The sequence below is a fragment of the Dermacentor silvarum genome, chromosome 5 (assembly GCF_013339745.2).
Source record: "Dermacentor silvarum isolate Dsil-2018 chromosome 5, BIME_Dsil_1.4, whole genome shotgun sequence".
NCBI classification, from domain to species: domain Eukaryota; kingdom Metazoa; phylum Arthropoda; class Arachnida; order Ixodida; family Ixodidae; genus Dermacentor; species Dermacentor silvarum.
This window is the reverse complement of record NC_051158.1, coordinates 125,700,339-125,719,881: the sequence shown is the minus strand read 5'-3', so window position 1 is coordinate 125,719,881 and position 19,543 is coordinate 125,700,339. Positions and strand designations below refer to the sequence as shown.

At 47.6% G+C, this 19,543-nt stretch overlaps 1 protein-coding gene across 1 annotated transcript in view; it reads right to left on the bottom strand.

The window, feature by feature from the left end:
* The window catches only part of LOC119454400 (neuron navigator 3-like), an 832,501-nt gene that overhangs the window by 502,028 nt on the left and 310,930 nt on the right, over positions 1 to 19,543 (bottom strand).

The following is a 19,543-nucleotide window of genomic DNA, read 5'->3' as shown; positions in this document are numbered from 1 at the left end:
ATTTTGTTTGCTACATAGTTGCTCTTCTACTGGCTTGACAATCAAATTTGATTGAGGGCTTCATTGCACATTACTCGTTTATGTGTTCATTGAAATGGTTGTTTCAGGACATTTGAGAACACAAACTTACTTGTGGTAGGAAAGGTTGCTGTTTCCTGCCTGTAGTCTGCTGTCGCAAAACGGGTAAGCGCAAAGCCACGACATAACAGTTGCTGGCGCGCACTTCAGGAGAAGTGGTACGTCAACATAAAATATAGTGAAGCATGCTCGCAAGAGGCCACAAGCGTCTAAGAAGATAGCACTGCAGCAGATGTGTTTAAAAGTACTCGAAGGCGTTCATCAATCGTGACAGCCGATGCAGCCTTTCGAAAGAGCGAGAGAGTTCGCAAGTGCGTACCGTCTGCGAGAAAAGTTCACTTTCCCCGCGTTCGCAGCGAGCAGGCGTCGTAGCAGACGACACTTGTAACATTTCTCTCAAAGGCGCAACACTTTTCTCATAATACAAAATTTTTATTTCCATAAATATTTGATGAGTATTTTTTATATAAGCACATGCACGGTTGTTATTGCTGTTGTGAAAGTAAATAAATAATTATTCAATGGCGCTAAATCAGGCAGAACGATGCATACCCTGGTGGTAAACCATGCTTCAATCTCAAAGTCATCCAAACTTTATTCAATGTATTATGCATTATATAAAACACAACATAAATAAAATTAATTTTTGCACGAAAATCTTTTAATACAGCTTTGTTTACTGCGCCGCATGCAAACGCCACCAGTTTTAAGACAGAAGTCAATCCGAAGCCTGTACTTCCCATCATTCCCATGTAGGTTGAGGCGACGTTCAGGAGAACCCCCGTAGACACTAGCGCCACCTTTCCCTCTAGGTTTTTATTTAGAAACTCTATGGGCTGTGGCTTCGCTTTTGCTTAATTTTGGCTACTTGCTTTTCCTAGCTTATGCGCGTCTACCGACGGCCTTTCCGGTGGCAAAGAATGATTAGGCTTTATTAGGGCAATTGTCAAATTTTCTCACCGCATCCGGCCCCTTTCGAAGCGATCGTAACAACTAAGCCGGAACGCCGGGCTCAGTTGCCCACTCGATGGAGTAAAGCAGGCGAAAGGCTGCACTAACAGCCGCAGTAGCGCGTCAGGTGTTGCGTCAGGGGAGAGTGCATCTCCGCAAAGCTAGCGTCACCGTCGTTGTTGCTCTCGCAAGCCTGTGTTATGCGCGCGTTCCATGTCTGCGGAAGTGCTCCCCAGCGTTCCAACTGCGCTTCGGTAAGGTAACGCAGAAAGAATAACTTTCTCCGTGGGTAAGGCCCAATGAAAACGCCCCACGCGTCTCAACGCGCTCGCTTGCCCGCGAGGAGTTGATAACTCGAGGAAGCTTAGCAGCGTTCAGTTGGACATTGGGCCACGCCAAAATCTGAAGTTAGGCCACACCCAAATTTTAAGTTGGCCCACGCCCAAATTTAATTAGGTCCACCCCGAATTACAAGTTGGCCCACCCCGAAATTAAAGTTGGGGCACTCCCAATTGTAAGTTGACCCGCCCCCAAATTTCATTTTGGCCACCCCTAAATTTTAGTGGGCCACATGCAAAGGTAAAGAGTTGACCCACCCCAAAATTTCTAGTTGGCCCACTTGCAAATTTCAGTTGGCCCACGCCTACTATGAGCTTCCCAATGCGTTTTCTATGGAGCCCTAGGTATGCCTAGGGGTATTCTGTTTTAAATATTATTTGTTCAAATTGTTCCTTATCATAAAGCTACCCGTAATCTACGTTTACCCTATTATAACGATAAAATGTCTTAACTTCGCACATTACGCATTTTTGTGCAGATACAAGGCATTACAATTTTCCCATGATTGAGCTGGATACTCGCCAAAGAATGCTTACGCATTAAAAACGTCCGTTTACGGGCTTTTGGCGCACGTTAAAGAACCCCAGGGGGTCGAAATTAGCCCAGAACCATACAAAAACCGAGCGAGCAAGAAGGGCAGGTAAGGCATCGGCACTCCAAGACTGAGGGGACCTCCCACTCCCACTGTTCTTGTCCCACAGCTGTCCCACTCGTGACGCTGTTCTGTAAAAATTTTATTCTTTCTCTCTCTCTCTCTCTCCACTAGGGCATTCGTTATAAATCACTGTGCACTTTCAGGTGATTGAACCCGACAGTTCAATTTTAACTAAAATAAAGCTATACTACAGTGTACTCACAAAGTAGCTGCTTTCTTTTTTTTTTGTGTTTCTTTCAGTCCTGTCTTCCTGGCTCGTGCGACATTGTTTAACAAATCACTAGATGTCGCCCTCCATGCAACCCGCTAGTCTCTCATGGAGCATCGGTACCGGCGGACCACGGGCGACAACTCGAAGGCTCTTTCTTTCCCATTTACCGAGGCGTGAGACCCCGTCACTCTTTGGCATGCCGCGCGCGCGCCTCGCTTACAGCGTGAAGGGTCGATTAGGACGCCCGAGGAGATCCTTTTGCCTTCAAAGGGTAGCGGGCGTCATCGTCCTTGGAAGAGACAACAACTTTGTCCTCCACGCGGAAACGGGAGCGAGCACTCGAGAATGGAGAAGCAACACTCCCAAAGTCAGCCTCGCGGGGACGTGGCGGCGGAGTGGCACGGCAACGGACGTTCTATGAAAGTGACGTACACAGGAAGGACGGAAAGAAAGCACGCGCGATAGAATGACAAAGACAGAAGAAGGACTGCAGCCGAACACTTCCGACAGCAACGCTCTGAAGCATCCTGGTGACGATCAGCAGACGACATCGGACGCCACCTAGTCACAGAAGACAAGGACGGTGCGTGTGCTACCGCATGACAGAGGCACTGGATAAATGTCGTCAGGACAATAGTGAGACAATTTATCGACGAAGATCTCCAGGACAGACGGCGCTACCTTTCGTCTTTTTTTTTTTTGTTATGCTCATATACAGGGTGTTTCAGTTAAATTGGGCCAAACATTAAAAATATGCAAATGGCCACGTAGCTGGAAAGAACCAAGGTAATGTTGTTTGCCGTCGCTTGGAGATACTGAAATTATTTGTCGCATTCCACCTAATTAGATAATTATAGGCCTAATTATTTAATCAACTTCTCAATTATTAGAATTAGATGAAAGGTGTCAATGAGAAAACTGTTGTGTTTGAATACTCACGCCGATGGGCTGAATCTAATTACTGTCGCCCTTGAACGACTGCTAAGGTTTGCTGCGCGTTAACTAAGCTGGACGGCGTTGGCCGCGCGCGCAGAAGCCCCGAAGAAAGAAGTTCACCCTTTGGAATCTGTTTCGAGACTGGTTTATTGTGCAGTAGTAAACGACTAGAATGGGGAAGGGAAAGTGGAAAGAGAGAAGTAAAGTAACACTGTAAAAAAGGCGTGAGTCCGGCACCTGATGTGGCGCGGAAAGGGTGGAGTCGCCACTGTCGGGCCGGTGACACGGGGCACGGTGGTATTCTGAATTCGCTTGCTCGGACGGTTTTGTTAAGCACCCTCGCCTCCGCTTTCGCTTCTCAGTAGCGTCTTCGCGGTTGTCATCGAAGGTCTTAACATCTGTTGCTCAATACATGCTACATAAAAGTGTTTTTACGAGCGTGAACGATGCGCGCGAATACAGGCAAAGTGCCTCGAGCGGCCAGTCGCGCAGCAATTTTGCGTGTGTCAGAACACAAATATTGCATTCTGTCGCCCTGATAATCATAGTCATCACAAGATGGCCAAGCGGCATGTCCGAAGGGACATATTACGCACCCGATTCATGTTCTGCTATATTTCAAGATTAGGGGGGGGGGGGGGGGCGGAGGAAAGGGGGCAGGGAGGTTCATCGTCTGTTACTCTCCTGTAACAGATATAAGCGTCGTTCCTGGCCCATCAACCTGAGTTGCCAGAGACGCTGAAGAATCGGTGCACTTTGCAGCGACCGCAGTTTTGCCGATTGGTTGGGCCACGCGTCAACGCAGGAATGAAAATCACAAGAGTGGCGGGCATCACAGTGAGCGGAATCAGTGACACCCTTGAAAATTTAGCAGCTGTAGGTAACAAAAGTCGCAGTTTCGCGCGAAAGGCGAATCATCAATTGCGATGGCAAATCAGTAGACAGCTATACGAAGTAAGGATAGTAGTTTTATCGGGCGTATAAACTTGGATACATTCACTTACGAACTGAATTGACAAGCATCTTTTAACAAGCTCCTTTTCGCGCGCGACTTCGAGCCGCGATGGCCAGTTCCCATTGCGCTCGGTCGCGAAATGCGCAGTTGCTGCCCAAGCCCAACGCCACTCCTTCCCCCTCCCTCCCATCTCCCCGCCCCCAGGGCCTTTCGCGTGACGGAAGAAAGGAAGACGGCGCGTGTGCTCTCCGCTTTCCTCCCTCGCGTTCGCCAGATTGAGCCGCGCCCGTCGGCTCCCCCCACGTGCTTTCGCTCGTACATACTGTGTACGGCGCGCGGCGACGATATTATCGTCTTCGGACTTTATACGGAACATCACGGCGACGCGACAACATAAATGCGCTTGGAGTGTCCACATTGTTTCTATCGCAATAAAAGGAAAATACATAACGATAGCAATTTCTCCTCCGGAAAACCACGTACAAGAAAACTCCGATGGTGTGATACGGAAGAAACTTCGAAGACACATGGAGGCGATCTAGGTTGACATATCTATTGTATATACAAAAACGCTTTCGCCTGTTCATCATTGGCGAGCGTTTGCGTCGTCTTGACGCAAACGCTCACCGAAGGCAAGCAGACGACGCGCACAACGTGGAAATACGCGGCTTTTGCCGCCAGGAACGTAGTCAAAGACACTTGCTCAGTCTCCTGCCAGTAGAAACAATCTCCGCATTGCAGCGGAACTTTCACGTCACAAGAGATTCGGATTTATCCGCGTAGACGTTATCAACGCTTACAACACCGCGGTCCAAATCGGGACTACTACCGTCGCCGCCGGTGACGCGAAGAGCTGAGTTCCCGTCTTTCACTCCACTTCACCCCGCGCCGCCGGTCATTCCTTCTCCTCCCCCATTGGCTCCTGTACCGCAGTAATAAGCCTCCCCTCTCCTTGCGAATTGAGTGACCTCAGGCGCGTGTCATCCGTGTCAGCCATCACGGAGAGGTTCGTGCTCCGTGTCAGCCAGGGTCCGTCATCTGATTGTCAGCGCAACCCACACAAGAACGTCCCATCTACGCCCTCCTGCTTTCTAAGTGCATAGCGCAAGGTCTCTCTAAAGTTCCCCGACTCACACAAGCTCAATATCCCTCGTCACTTGCCCTTCCCTCAACAACTCTTCTCATTCTTATTTTGGAAGCAGACGCGCTCCCCCAGCGCTTTATAATGGCCGCGAATGCTCCGAAGGGCCACGTGGTCTACCTTTGCTCAACGCCGATTGAAAACATGAAGTCAGTAAGCCCAACAGCTGTGAGCTAGTCGCGACGTGAGTTCCAAGCTGCCGCTTCGTTAAGCGCGATACAGATCAGGTCGCAGCGCGCATGAAGAACAGCAAAGAGAGGCGCCATCCAGGGACAACAGCGCTTGACGTTTTGTATAACTCACTGCCTGCCGCCATCTCCGGGCTAATGTTGATGTCCCGCGTGTCGCCAAGCACGGCTATTCCCTACCAGAGTTGCCAGAGGAAACTCTGGCACTGCGGACGGTCAGAAACAACCATGATGATGGTTAGTACACGGATCTGTCTGATTTTCGTGCTTGTGGCTTCGGACGTTCTTGTAGCTTTATTTGGTACGCTTGATCTGTCTTTATTCGGATAAATTTCGAAGCAATCCTATTCTTGTAACCGCAGAAGGCAATAGCACTATTTCTTGTTTTCCTCCTATATACTTCATGCAGGTTTGTGCAGACGAGTGTACTGCAGGGCAAATGCTATGACGTTTTGTACTGCACTTGGCTGACCGGATTCTAGCCAAACCGAGCAGACTGCGCTCCTTCTTCTGTGCAGACGAAAAGCAACCTATTCCACGCTTCGCCTGACTTCGCACTCACCAGCTGCATTTACGATCTTGCTTGAAGATCCCAAACACTATAAGCCGATGTGCAAGTTTCCTTTTACCAACAAATATCGACAAACCCTGCAGCTAAAAACATCGCAAATACGCAGCGCCCAAAGAGAACTTCGCTATGTGTATATACGCAACGCCAACTCTTCTTCTTCTTTATTCTGGGCTTTTACGTGCCAAAACGAGTTCTGATTATGAGGCACACCATAGTGCAGGGCTCCGGATTAATTTTGACCACCTGGGGCCGACTCTGAAACTATCCGCGATGACAATAGCACCTCCTTGCCACCCTCCGCACCCAGCCTTCACTATCCACTCCATATATTGTAAAACCTCGTCCTTTCTAACTTCAAACGCAGTTGTGGATCTATAAGTTCGACTACTCGAAGCTCTTTCTTCATGTCGCTATCACTGTATCCCAATATTCAGTCAAATTTTGTTTTAATTTCTAACATTCGCAGGTTTTTATGTTCGTGTACTTTAAGTGTGCAGTTTTCAACCATGTGACAAATAACAAAATAGCATATAACAGTATACTTGTTACATAAACTACTTTGACAAAAATATGTCATGAGTTAAGTAAAAAACGGCGCACACTTTAATCGCCTGACTTGGTTATAAAGTGGGTAGATTCCTCGTTGGCGTCACCGATTCTCCATAGGTGACGCCAACGAGGAATCTACCCGCTTCGAGAATCTCTGTCCCTACTTCGGACAGACATTCTCGCGCCTGCGGCGCTCGTGCTGTATCAATCATGCCGGATTATACCTTTCTCAAATAACATCACCGATTTTTCCAGAGAAGTAGGGGCCGTTGTAGAGAACGGGCCTGCTCTCCCGGAACATTATCTTCGCTCGTGTGAGTCTTTTCGTTTGGTGCCCTCCATGGCTTTTCAGAAGCATTTTTAATTGTCCCCTTTGAGTTAAAATGCTTTTGAAAAGCCAGGGAGAGCACCAAACGAAAACACTGGCACGAGCGATGATACTGCTCCGGGAGAGCAGGCCCATTCTCTACAACGGCCCCTACTTCTCCTCTGGGAAAATCAGTGATGTTATTTTGGAGGTAGAGCGCCGTAAAGCGAGAGAAATATATAATCCGGCATGATTGATACAACACGAGCGTCGCAGGCGCGAGAATTTCTGTCCGACGTACCGCGCTCGTGCGAGGAGAATAGGTTACGCCAACGAGCAATTTACCATAAAGCGCACCTAACGCTGTTAACACATAAACCAATATCGGTGGCTTGGACGTCGCAAACGTAGCGCAAGAATAATAATAATCTCGACCAATATGAGTGTTTTTCGGAGTGCAGGCACAAGCTGCTCCAACTTCGCTTGCCTAGAAAAGAAAATTACTTTATCGATCAGTGGACGCACAGCAGTTTCCGCAGAAAAGCTTTGTAGCTGCTACAGACCTACGGATAAACTTGGCACGTGCCGTTCTTGCTGTTATCACGGTAAAAAGCCGCCTGAAGCATGAAAAGATAACAAAACGCTGAGTTATCTACACGGAGGCGCTGTCGGAACCGGAAGCAATATGGGGACGTATGAAAGTTCGGACGGCACAACTTCAGCAAAAATAGAGAAAATGTATATTTTTATGACAACAGTTACACCAACTGTGTTCCCAAGGCACCCCTCCCCCCCTCCTCCCCCCCCCCCAAAGAAAACGAAAGAAAGAAAGAAAGAAAGAACTACCGTGCGAAATAAGCAAACTTTCAACTGGAAGAGAAGGAGGCCTTAAATATACACAGAAAAAAATAAATATGAAATTTTACCTACAGTATGGAGTAGGCGCATGCGAATGAAAGTAAACCAAAGGTCTACAAAAAGTGTGAGTGAAAAAAATATCGAAAAGTTACTCAAGTGACTACCGAATGAATACCTTTAGAGAAAGCCAGGGGAGTGTGTACAAACTGCCAAAGTAAGCAAATAGACAATTGGCCAGAAGTTTATATAAAAAAATAAAGGATAGCGAAAAACAGCAAGTTGAATGCAGCGGGCAAAAAATGTAAGAAATCACGATGAATATTTAGGTAGATACTATCTTTCCCGAAGTACTTGCCATTCCGAGTGGAAATTTGTTTCGCAGAAGTTTACTGCTGAACAAGCCATAGAATAGTATACATATATAGTGAGACGCAGCATTCATAAGCCTGCGTAAGTCAGCATAACTTATGTTAAAAAAATTCAAATTGAAATTTAATGAAGCGAACCAATAAAATAGCGGGGAGTAGACCAAGGTACATCTCTCTATATTGTTTCAGTCTTCGTAATTTGGGCTAAACCCCTTGGACTTAGAACGAACCAGGTCGCTACGGTGACTCACCTCCTTTTATGTAAAGTTCGAGAATATACTGGCACTGGCTAACACTCCCAGGGTTAGTTCTAGTTGTAAAACATAAATACCCCAGAAAATGGATGGGAAAATGGCTCCACGGTAGCTCAATTGTAAGGGCATCGCACGCGTAATGCGAAGACGTGGGATCGTTCCCCACCAGCGGACAGTTGTTTTTCCATCCATTTTCATTAATTTATCATTTCTTTCATTCAATTAGTAAGAGCAAGTAATTTCCCCTATGTTGTCCTTGATGTCATTGTTTGTTGGCTTCTATTGATATGATTATTAATAATGGGGCACCTCGGTTCTCGGTTCCCTTTCTTCTCATATATATATATATATATATATATATATATATATATATATATATATATATATATATATATATTATATATATATTGTAATCGCCTTACAAATAAGGCTGTTTTGCTTTTTCATGGGCATTTCTGGAGTAGGTAGAAATTACCTGCATGACAAATTGCTTTGACCACGTAGTCACAAAAGAAGTCAATGAATTATTGTTTAAACTTAGTATTGCGATAGCAATTATGTGGAAATTCCAGGCAAACTTTCGCCATCGGCGTCACAGGCGCCATGATGTTCTATTATGTGTTTAAGCACATGTATGCTTTATGTTCATGAAAGCCGTATATTCTAGGTGGATATATACTATTCAACCACTAAAGTTCCTCAAGCCTGATCTTACTCTTTTGATGAAAATATTCCTCAGACTTTTTTGAGAATTGCAGTGTGCAAACAATAGCCATAACAAACTTCATTTTAGCGCCTGTATTTTAACTTAAATCTATCCTCAGTTCACCAAAACCGGCAAGCTGTATCGTAAAAAGCTCAGAAACAGTGTTCTGTACAGCTGCAGCATGGACCGTACCGACGTTCCCCAAGTTTTTCTACACAGGAACTTCATTATATGTATAATCGCAATTAGTCTCCGCTTCAGGTAGATGCAGTGGAGGCTCCATGAAAGGTTCCTGTCAATAATCACACCTAAGAAGTGGTGAGACTTCTGGTATGTAATAGCCTGGCCATTAAGAGAAACAGGGTACGGTATAATGGGTTTGCGCGTAAACGCAATGAGCGCACATTTTTCGATGGACACAGTAAGGCCTTGTTTTCGGAGATACGAACAAGTTAGGGTGGCTGCCCGCTGAATTCTTGCGCGCACTTGTAGACGAGTCACAGCAGAAGACCACAGACAAATATCGTTGGCGTAGATCGACAGGTGTATTGTATTGGGTAATAGTTCAGCAAGGCCAATCATAGCTAGGTTAAAGAGAATAGGGCTCAATACGCCGCCCTTTGGGACGACGCCGTAGGTTTAATAGTTGGCAGAGGGGCCATTTTCGGCCGGCACAAAGAAGGACCTTCTGGTCAAATAGTCTCTCATGCATTGAAACATACGGCCACCGATTCCAACAGCCGCCAATGAGCATGCAAAACAAATATTCGTACCCTCCAAAGTTTGCAAGGCCAGGCTCTGAGGACATGTCTTGGACTTTCACGATGCGCCTCAACTCATGCAACAATTCCGGGAATTACGAAGAATCTCCGTCATTCCACGGTAGCTCTACGACAGTTGACATTATCATTGCTGAACGATGCATATGAACTAAGAACGCAGTTTTACACCGATGGATCTGTCTCAGCCATCAGCTCCACATACCCTTGATGGTTCAACCACCATGGACGGTTCTGCAGGATCAGTGTTTTTTCCTGCCAAAGTCTCCAATTCAAGACATCACACCAGACGACATCGACAGCCGCGGAGCTTGCTGCTCTTCGTAGCGCACTTCGCATAATTCGTGAGGAAACACCTAACAAATGGAGTGTTTTCAGTGACTCCAAGTCAGCGCTACATTGCTTGCTTTCCGCCTTACACCGTGGACCCTACGAACAACTAGTCCTCGAAATCCGAGAGCTCCTTCATTGCCTCGTCGAGCAAGGACACGACGTCACCTTTCAGTGGCTCCCTAGCCACTGTGGCGTAATGGGCAACGAATATGCTGATGAAGCTGCTCGAGCTGCTCATGAAGACGGCGCACAGGAACCAATCCCGCTGTCAAGAACAGATGCAGCAGCGAAACTTCGAGTGCTTGCAAACGATGCCACACAATCGTTGTGGAACACACCTAGTTTGCAACACACACGTCTGCATCGACTGGACCCCTGTCTTCGACTTCGACCTCCAACGTGACTATCGCGACCCGAAACAACAGTACTTTGCCGATTGTGGCTTGGTGTCGCATTTACAAAGTCGTTTGATTTCCGCATCGGATGGGAGGATAGTGCCACGTGTGACCACTGCGGCGACGAGGAAACAATCGAGCACGTACTTTGTCACTGTCCCCAATACAGCGAACATAGGCAGTCATTCGCGACCGCGCTGGCACGTCTTGACGACCGGCCGCTTTCGGAGCAGACAGTCCTGGAACGCCGGCCAATACAGTCGTCACACAACAAGTCAGTCAAGGCACTCTTGAAGTTTTTGCGATCGAGTGGACTATCTGACAGACTATAGTTCTCACAGACGTTTCCAACCTCTTCCTTTTCTTTTTCTTTTTTCCTTTTTTTTATTCCCTAGAATTTTTTTCGTGATTGCTCTTTCTCTTCTCTATTCTTTCCGCCTTTCATTTCCCCTTCCCCTTCCCCCAGTGCAGGGTAGCAAACCAGAATATTTTCCGGTTAACCTCCCTGCCTTTCGCACCACGTTTCTCTCTCTCTCTCTCTCTCTCTCTCCGACCTTAGAAGTCACAAGGAAGTTCAAAGTGTCCCACATAATGACCTCTACGGCAACAGAACTTGCCGCCCTACGTGCTGCTGTTAATTACATTGTAGAAACACCACCTCGAAAGTGGGTCACTTTTTGTGACGCCAAGGCAGCCCTTCTGAGTATGCCGTCAGCATTACGACGCAAGACACATGAACAACTTGTGTTTGAGACCAGAGAGGTTCTCCATCAAGCCCTCATCAACGGACATGACATCATCTTTCAATGGCTGCCGGGGCACTGTGGCATCGTCGGTAATGACCTTGCTGATGATGCCGCCAGGTCAGCCCATAAGGAAACCCTGACTGTTCCTATACCCTTATCAAAAACAGACGCTGCGAGGGGTCTTCGTTTACTCGCTCAAACCGAGACAAAAACTTCATGGAGCAGCCCGATGTTAAAGAACTGTCATCTCCACCGGCTGGATCCTACACTGAGGCTGCAAATTCCATCGAACTCCCCCCCCCCCCCCCCCCCCCCCGTGATGCAACTTTACTTTGCCGCCTCTGGTTAGGGGTGGCTTTTACGAAAGCGTAGTCATTCCTTCTGGGCATGTCCGACACACCAATCTGCGACTCGTGCAATAGTGAGGAGACGGTGGAACACGTGTTGTGTTCTTGTCATCTTTATGAGACCGAACGCGCCATTCTCCGGAGTGTGAAGTGTTGGACAACCGCACGTGTTCATACTGCGAGTACTTTCTTCCCTCTCTCTCCTTTCTTTTCATCCCTTTAATCCCGTTCCCCCGTGTAGGATAGCAAACCGGACGTGCGTCTGGTTGACCTCCCTGCCTTTCCTCTTTCCTTTCTTCTTTTTGTTCTTTACGGACAGTGCAGTGACGCCTGTCGTGACGTCGTGTAGCGCCATCGTACAGGCCCTACATGACGTGCTGAGGCTTTTAAGGCTGCCATGAATTTTTAAGCAAGCGCGTATGTTGCAACCGCGTAAAGAGGCACCCACGTAAAGTAAGTGGCATCCCCGTAAAGTGGCATCTGTGTATTGTTAGAACACCGTCCGACGAGTTCAAGCGCAACGCTATACATCGCTGTTGGGACAAATGTTCTAATTGCGAAACTGAAGCTTATATAACTAGTGAAGTCATCTCTTTTAAGCACAAGTGCTGTGACTGACACCACACGCGAGATATTCGTTCCCAACATCTGCTAAAAAGTGCATGGGCGTCCTGGTTAAGATCGCCTCGTTATGTACTGGTGAGGCTTTTGGGAAAATGTTCACTTGAATGCGAATGTATCTCCTGAGACATTTTCAATACGGATATCTCAAATGTGTAATATTTACGATTTCTACTAGGCATGCACACACAACGTCCCTACTACTGCGCCTCATTTTTTCAGTTACAAAATGTGTCCGACAACGATTGAGTATACCATTGTCTAGTGAATATTTTTTAATTAGCGAGTAATGTCTTCCTTAATTTTTAGGTAATGCTCCCAAGGACTCCAAATTGCGGTGTATGCTCCATGTGTTAAATTAAAGAAATCTGCTAGTTGAGAAAAAAAGACGGTACATGTATATTTGCCACTGCTCTCATGCGACGAAATGAAATTTGTGCAGTGGGCACTCTTTATTAAAGGCGTTATGCTAGGATTTAACCGCCGTATGCATACTCACTTTTCGTATACAGTCTTGTAACTCCCTTATAACGTCACCGATCAAGGGAAGTGGTTTAGGAACAGCAAGAGTGCGACGTAGAAAGGGATGAGTTTCAGCCACATGAACCTCGAATCAACACAAAGGTTCGTCTTTAGAATACCGACGCTGAAGCCGTGCAACAACCATGGGTAGTGCATGAATTCCACTGCGGATATAAGCAGTTAAGTCGATTTCGTAGGAGCCCGTTTTGCCTATAAGTAATGTACATGGTTAAAGCAGAATTCCGGCAGCAGCTTTTGTCCTGTAGAGGACATAAAAGATGATAAGACAGCCGCACCTACCTTCCAGGGACGGAAGCAGAGGCTACTGCTTAGAATGCACTTGTCCTGCATGCAAGCGGAGCGGCACCGTCTCCTACTGCAAGCTGGCATCCACTACAGTGCCACGACCATATATGATTACTCGGTACAAGACAACAGATCTCACAAAACACTGCTTAAATTTATATCGAACAGAAGCGTCAAAGCATAAATATAACACACGGCAAACATTATGCTATTAGGCAATTCTTCATCACAAAAAAAGAAAAGTAAGAGATGATGGCGATGGTACATTCGAACAAAGTTAATGAAGCTAAAGAGAAAAAAATACAAGAGGCAAATAAGCTCGATTTAGAGCGCTCCGTCGGATATTACGTGCCCCCCCTGGCGTTGTAAGGAAAGCCAAGCGCAGGGAACACCATGGCAGTACGTATCTGCGCCATTCGGTGCCACTGATTAACGAGCCAGCCACAAAGCAAACATAGGGGTGCGTGGATGTTAGCGAGGGCAAACACTCTCGCTGAAGCGCCCGCTTTTCACTTTAAGAAAGAGCCGGCGCCTGCCTTCGGCTCCAGGACGGGACGGTAACTCAATCTTGGAACAAGCGACAGCGACGAGGAGCAAACCCCTGACAAGCAGCGGAGAGTCTCAGGCCCATCGCGATTCAAAATTACTCGTATAGGCAGCCACGGCACGAGCTGGTGGCTGCCTCCTTGCGCACGGTGGAGCAGAGCGCTACTGAAAGCGACGTTTGGCAAGAAAAGAAAATATTATTGACTGGCGGCGTGCACTATTTGGTTACTAAGGAAGTTGATTTATCTTGAAGCGGAAGCACGGCAATTTTTCAGCATGTCTGAAGAAACGATTGTGTTCGAGTTCTACATGCGCCGGCTGTCTCGCGTAAGGTGCTTGACCTAACATAGAAACGTAGAAAGAGTTCTCAAAAAGGAAATGGAAAACTAAATGCTGTCTGCATAAAACTGCATTTGCGATAGTTTTGCACCCGGTGGTGCTGCCGTGTGTATATTTCTCTTGCTGATCACGATGACAAAATTTCTACACGATGAGGAAATCGCATCACCAAGGCGCAGATACTACACGTGGCTTGGGGAAGCGTGTGTGTTTGTGGCGGCGCGGTATGGTGCTGCAACCTAGCATGCGCTCGGCAAATGACAAAACTCTCGTTGTTCCAAGATTTCGTTGCTTTTTTCTCCCCCGGCATTACGCATAAGACACACAACTTGTCTCGGAAAAGTTTACATTGGTCATCAGGAAAAACTATATATAGCATACGATCGGAAGTAAAATTTTGCTTCACTTGAGATCTCATAGGCACATATGACGCAAAAGAGGCTTCAGACAAAATGCTTGAGACAGTGCGAACACCAAATGCAACTTGTTACCGTACTTGTTGCCCTTATAGAATGCAAATGTGGGCCAGCTTGTAATCCAAGAAATTGAGTCGTGCCTAAATTCATGACGTCAGCGCGAGCTGGTGCGGGAACTTCAAGGCGAACTTCCAATTGTGTCGTGGTCTATCGTATTTTGCATCTTTTATGGCTCAATGAAACTTACTCTCACGGTAAGAGCGGCTTTTGTGGCATTGCAGAAGCCTAGTGTACAAATGTAGCTAACGTATTCTTCCCTATAGCATCGGTGTAACTATAGGCGCACTTTAACCTATATCGCATCTATTTCCCCCTCTCCCAGTACTGGGTAACCGACCGGATATAATTTCTGGTTAACCTCCCTCTCTTTCATTTTTCTTTCTCTCTCTCACAATTTCAACCCGAACTCAACGCGTCTCCCCCCCATTCCTCTCTCTATCACATCTTTCTATTCCCCCTGCCCCGTCCCCTGGTGTAAGATAGCCAACCAGACCAATTTGTGGTTACCATCCCTGCCTTCCCCCTTTCTTTCCTCCACCTCCTCCTCAATTTCAAACCGCCGTGATGGCTTGGCGGCTATGGCCTTGCACTGTTAAGCACGAGGTATAACGTGATCGAGTCCCGGCCGCGGCGGGCGCATTTCGATGGGGGCGAAATGCGAAAACCTCCTCGTGTCATGCATTGGGTACACGTTAAAGAATCCCAGATGGTCGAAATTAACCCTGAGTCCTCCGCGACGACGTGCCTCATAGTCAGATTGGGGTTCTGGTACGTAAAACCCCAGAATAAATTTTTATTTAACTTCAATGTCCTATTAAAATGCGCGTAAAAAGCAGGAATACCGTAGTTACACAACGCTAATGAAATCAAAATGAAATGTGTGGCATTCAAGAGATTTAAACTAAATTGCCTAAAATCTGTAAGTAATGATAAAAACTTGGCGTACGCTTAAACTTCGCCCTTAAGAGTGGAACTCGATAGCAGTATTGGATGCCGTTGACGTCGACACCGATATTGTATTTTCTGCGACATGGGGCCCGATCACAACGAATTAGCAGGCGAAGTCCCAATTTAACTTGCCTTAGGGAGCCTACATGCAAGCGCTGTAACCTGCCTAGGTTGCGAGCGCCATCTGGATATCATTTTCGCAAGTAAAGTGATATCACGAGGAAACTCAACACAAACCCCTGGAAAAGGGGTTTGTGTTTGAGTTTCCTCAAAAAAGGTTTTGTGTTTGAGTTTCCTCGTAGCATAATTAGGTTTTCTCGTACATTAAAAAAATGTCACAGTTTCGCCGTAAGGGCGAAGCAATGAATGCGATAGCAACACAGCAATGTCATACGAAGTAAGGTGAGCGGCTTTGGTAGCAATATGAATTGTAGTAAACATGAGCTGATTAAGTAAGCAGGTGCGCTGCGGCGTAAGTAGACCGACATGAAGAGAGACTCGATGACCACGAGAAGGCGCGTGTGAAACGGTGGTGTTGATGAGTAGCGCTTCCCGTGGGCAGCGCGTGCGAAGGGACACACCTGTAGCGCTGCACTGCCGATCCGGGCAGCATTGCATGTGTAGCGTGCGTTGGAAAATGTGACCCGACTATTACTAACTGAATGAACAAGCGTGGTGTGAGCGCGCACAAACACGAATAGATCACACTGAATGACTGCAGACAACGACTGTCAAAACGCTGGCAGCAAGCATACGCCGCAGCGGGCGAAGGTACGTGCAGTCTATCGCTTCAACGGAAACTGAGCGGCGAATGCACGGCGCATAAAGGCCCAACCGCATGCACGCGATTTTCGAGCGACAGCGACAAGCGACTGCGACGAGCGACACGTTTTGCCGTCGCGGAGGGCTATCCTTCGCTGTCGCTGGTCGTGTCACCGGTTTCTGGCCAGCCAGAAAATATCGCTTGTCGCCCGGAAGTCAGCGCGACGACATCCGCTGGGGACAGTGATTGCACAACAACATGGCAGCATTCGGTCTGCACGCTTCGATCTGAATTCGCTCTTGCAACTTGCTCTCTGCTGTGACAGCAAAAAATAAATAGTACAATCAGTTATCACTTCACCTCATCGCTAGCTGAAGACTAAGTATCGGCGCTCTCTTGTCGTTATTATTGAGATCGGTTGTTTTGTTTTGACGCTGTTAGGCCTGAGACGCCACCGAGAGCCGAGAAAGTGTTTTACGTTTTACTCAACAGATGGCGCCACGGCACCTTACGCTGGCGGCATGGGACGGAGTTCCACTGGGGATGATAGCATATTTTAGCTAGGTCTACATAAAACATTGACCTTTTGATAAAATTGAGATTTCTTTACGCGCGCACGATAACATCTATTCGCACAACAATGTAAATCCGTCGCTACTCTTTTTCGCGATGTCGCGTTCATGTGGTTGCTCCACGCCGCGACACGACAGCGCGACAGGGTGTGCCTGTCGCATCGCTTGTCGCTGTCGCTTGAATATCGCGTGCATGCGGTTGGGCCTTAAAGGTCAGAGCCGTGTGGAGATAAGAGACGTTGCGGACGAGCGACGAGCGCGATTGTTGGCAGAGTAGAAGTGCCCCCCCCCCCCCCCCCCCCCGCTCTCTCCGGCGCTGGCTTCCTGCTTCCTTGCTTGCGCGTGGGAGATTGAGTGCGTTCGCTCTCCGTGATAGCGCGCGTCCCCGCACGCTTCCACTCGGGCATACGGCGCGCGGCGAAGATTTTATCTATAGGGAACCTCACGGCGACGGCGACGACGACGGCAGAAATCCGGTTGAAGTGTCCATATAATTGCTATCGCAATAATTACAATCCGACGCCGAACGGTAAACAATCCGACGGCGAATCCGACGCCGAATGGTTAAGTCGTACTTTACCATTTCTCTGACGGATTTCACTACGAGAAATTCAATTTTTGTTCAGCAAAACCTTGCACCGTGTGGAGGGCCTGCGCGGTCGGGATGGTTGGGGATTTTCTCCGCCACTCGCCGACATCGCACGCCGGTTGCCGACGCCGGATTTTCTGCGACACGGGGCCCTTAACGCTTTTACGTTAAAATACGCTGATCCCGCGCACTGAGGTAATCGAGGTAGGCGAAGTTTCGTAGGCTGTTTGCCTTGACTGACGACAATTATTCTGCTGCCTGTCGCTTCTGGTCGTGGTGCTCACGACGGTCGTCGTCTTTCATGACCGCCACGCGTCGTTGCCTAGCCTCACGTCTTCGAGCCAGCAGCATACATGCGCGGCCTGCACGTTACAACTTTTTATCCGTCTCGTCTGTTATAGCACATGTGATAGCGTTGACTTCTGTCTTGTGTACGCAAAGCTGGGGGGTCAAGTGCTCCTTTTGCACCCCCCTCTTCTGTCGCAGAAAAGCCGGCAGGGGGGTGCAAAAGGAGCACTTGACCCCCCAGCTTTGCGTACACAAGACCGAAGTCAACGCTATCACATGTGCTATAACAGACGAGACGGATAAAAAGTTGTAACGCTCCCAGTGTCGAGCAGACGGTAATAGAACTAAAAGAACGCAGGGAACAACAAATAGGCGTAATGTATAACACACGTAACATCTGACGTGTAAAGCAGTGTTTGCCATCAGGCTCTTTCGAACAAAGTAAGCCGGATACTCAGTAGAATGAAGGGGGGGGGGGGGACTATATAGGCGCACTTGATCACCGGCTTAGTTTAGCCGTCCGCGGCTAATGGAAGACAAACTTTGCGACATCAACAGTCGCCAACATGCTCAGCGAGGTCTACTACATGTAGCACGGCGTAGGAGCCGACACTTCCGACCATCCCGATAAAAAAAAAAAGGATGGATGCCTGTTGGCGTCCATCGTCGCCGCATTATTGTGTTGCCAGCGGCGGTCCGATTTTTTTCGCCGGCTTGCTCGTAAAAGCCGACAGATGCTGCTACGTACAGCTGTTTGCGCAGCGAGGTGATGTGAGCGGAGACTCCGCTGGGTCGCCGAGCGCGGTGATGCCAGCGAGATACGACTTGATCGACGACGCCACGCACAGCCAGCCCATCATCCCCTTAATGGCGTAGTACGCGAAACCGCGAAGAGCGAATTACTGCGAATAAAAGCCTCGCGGAAGATGGACAGGGGAGCGCGCAACCCGTGCCCGCGTGGAGAAGTAAACAGCGTTACGACCTAATAACGGGAAGACAGCTTCATGATTGCGGCGTGTCGGCAGCACAGGCGTGTGTTCTTACGACATAAAAGAATGTTCTCACGATATAACTTTTCGTAACAGCCCCTTTCAGCCGATAAATAACCCGGATGTATTATTAGCGAAGGTATTCGACCATAGCAGAATGCATGTATAAACGAAAACCTTTGTCACTTCGGGCCCTGAGTCATCTCGATCGCCGGTGACAAGTTAATCCATGGTGTCACTGAAGAACGTTTATGCGAAAAGTTCGTAAATTGTTCTTAATCTTGTTTCAGATTGTCGTGTGAACCTTATATACGTAGATATTGTATCGTGTGCTGCGCTTAATTGAACTAATCTGTTATTGCAAGTGACTGCGCTAGCGCTTTATCCTTGTTTCATTCGTTACAACCTGTCCGTACATGTTGTGTAAGTTGTGTGTTGTGACATACAATGAGATAATTTGAATTATATCTGACCTGTGCCTCAGCACGTTGGGACTTTCTCCATTTTAATATTCTGTGTTGCTTAATAGAACTGATCTATCACTGATATTTATTTTTTGCCTAAGCAAAAAGGTGTCGCCGGCATCACCCATGATGCAACTTCTACTATAAGCACATTTATTAATAAAAGAATAACAAATACAAGAAAAAAAACAAGAAACAAGAAACATGTCTGTTTTCTCTTTACGCCTGGGCCACTTGTATTGCTGGAAGCAGTGGCCACTGTACAAGTGAGCCCGACGCTGCGTATCGTATGTACAGTGCTCAGCAATTCGAGTGCGATAATTGGTAGCGCATGGCCGCAGGCGAGTGTTGCGCCTCCCGTGAGCATTGGGCGATGGCTGCGGGCCCAAATGCAGCCGCAATGCGTCAGAAAAGCGCTCGCTTTCATCGTATAGAACAATTCACTAGTTTGTT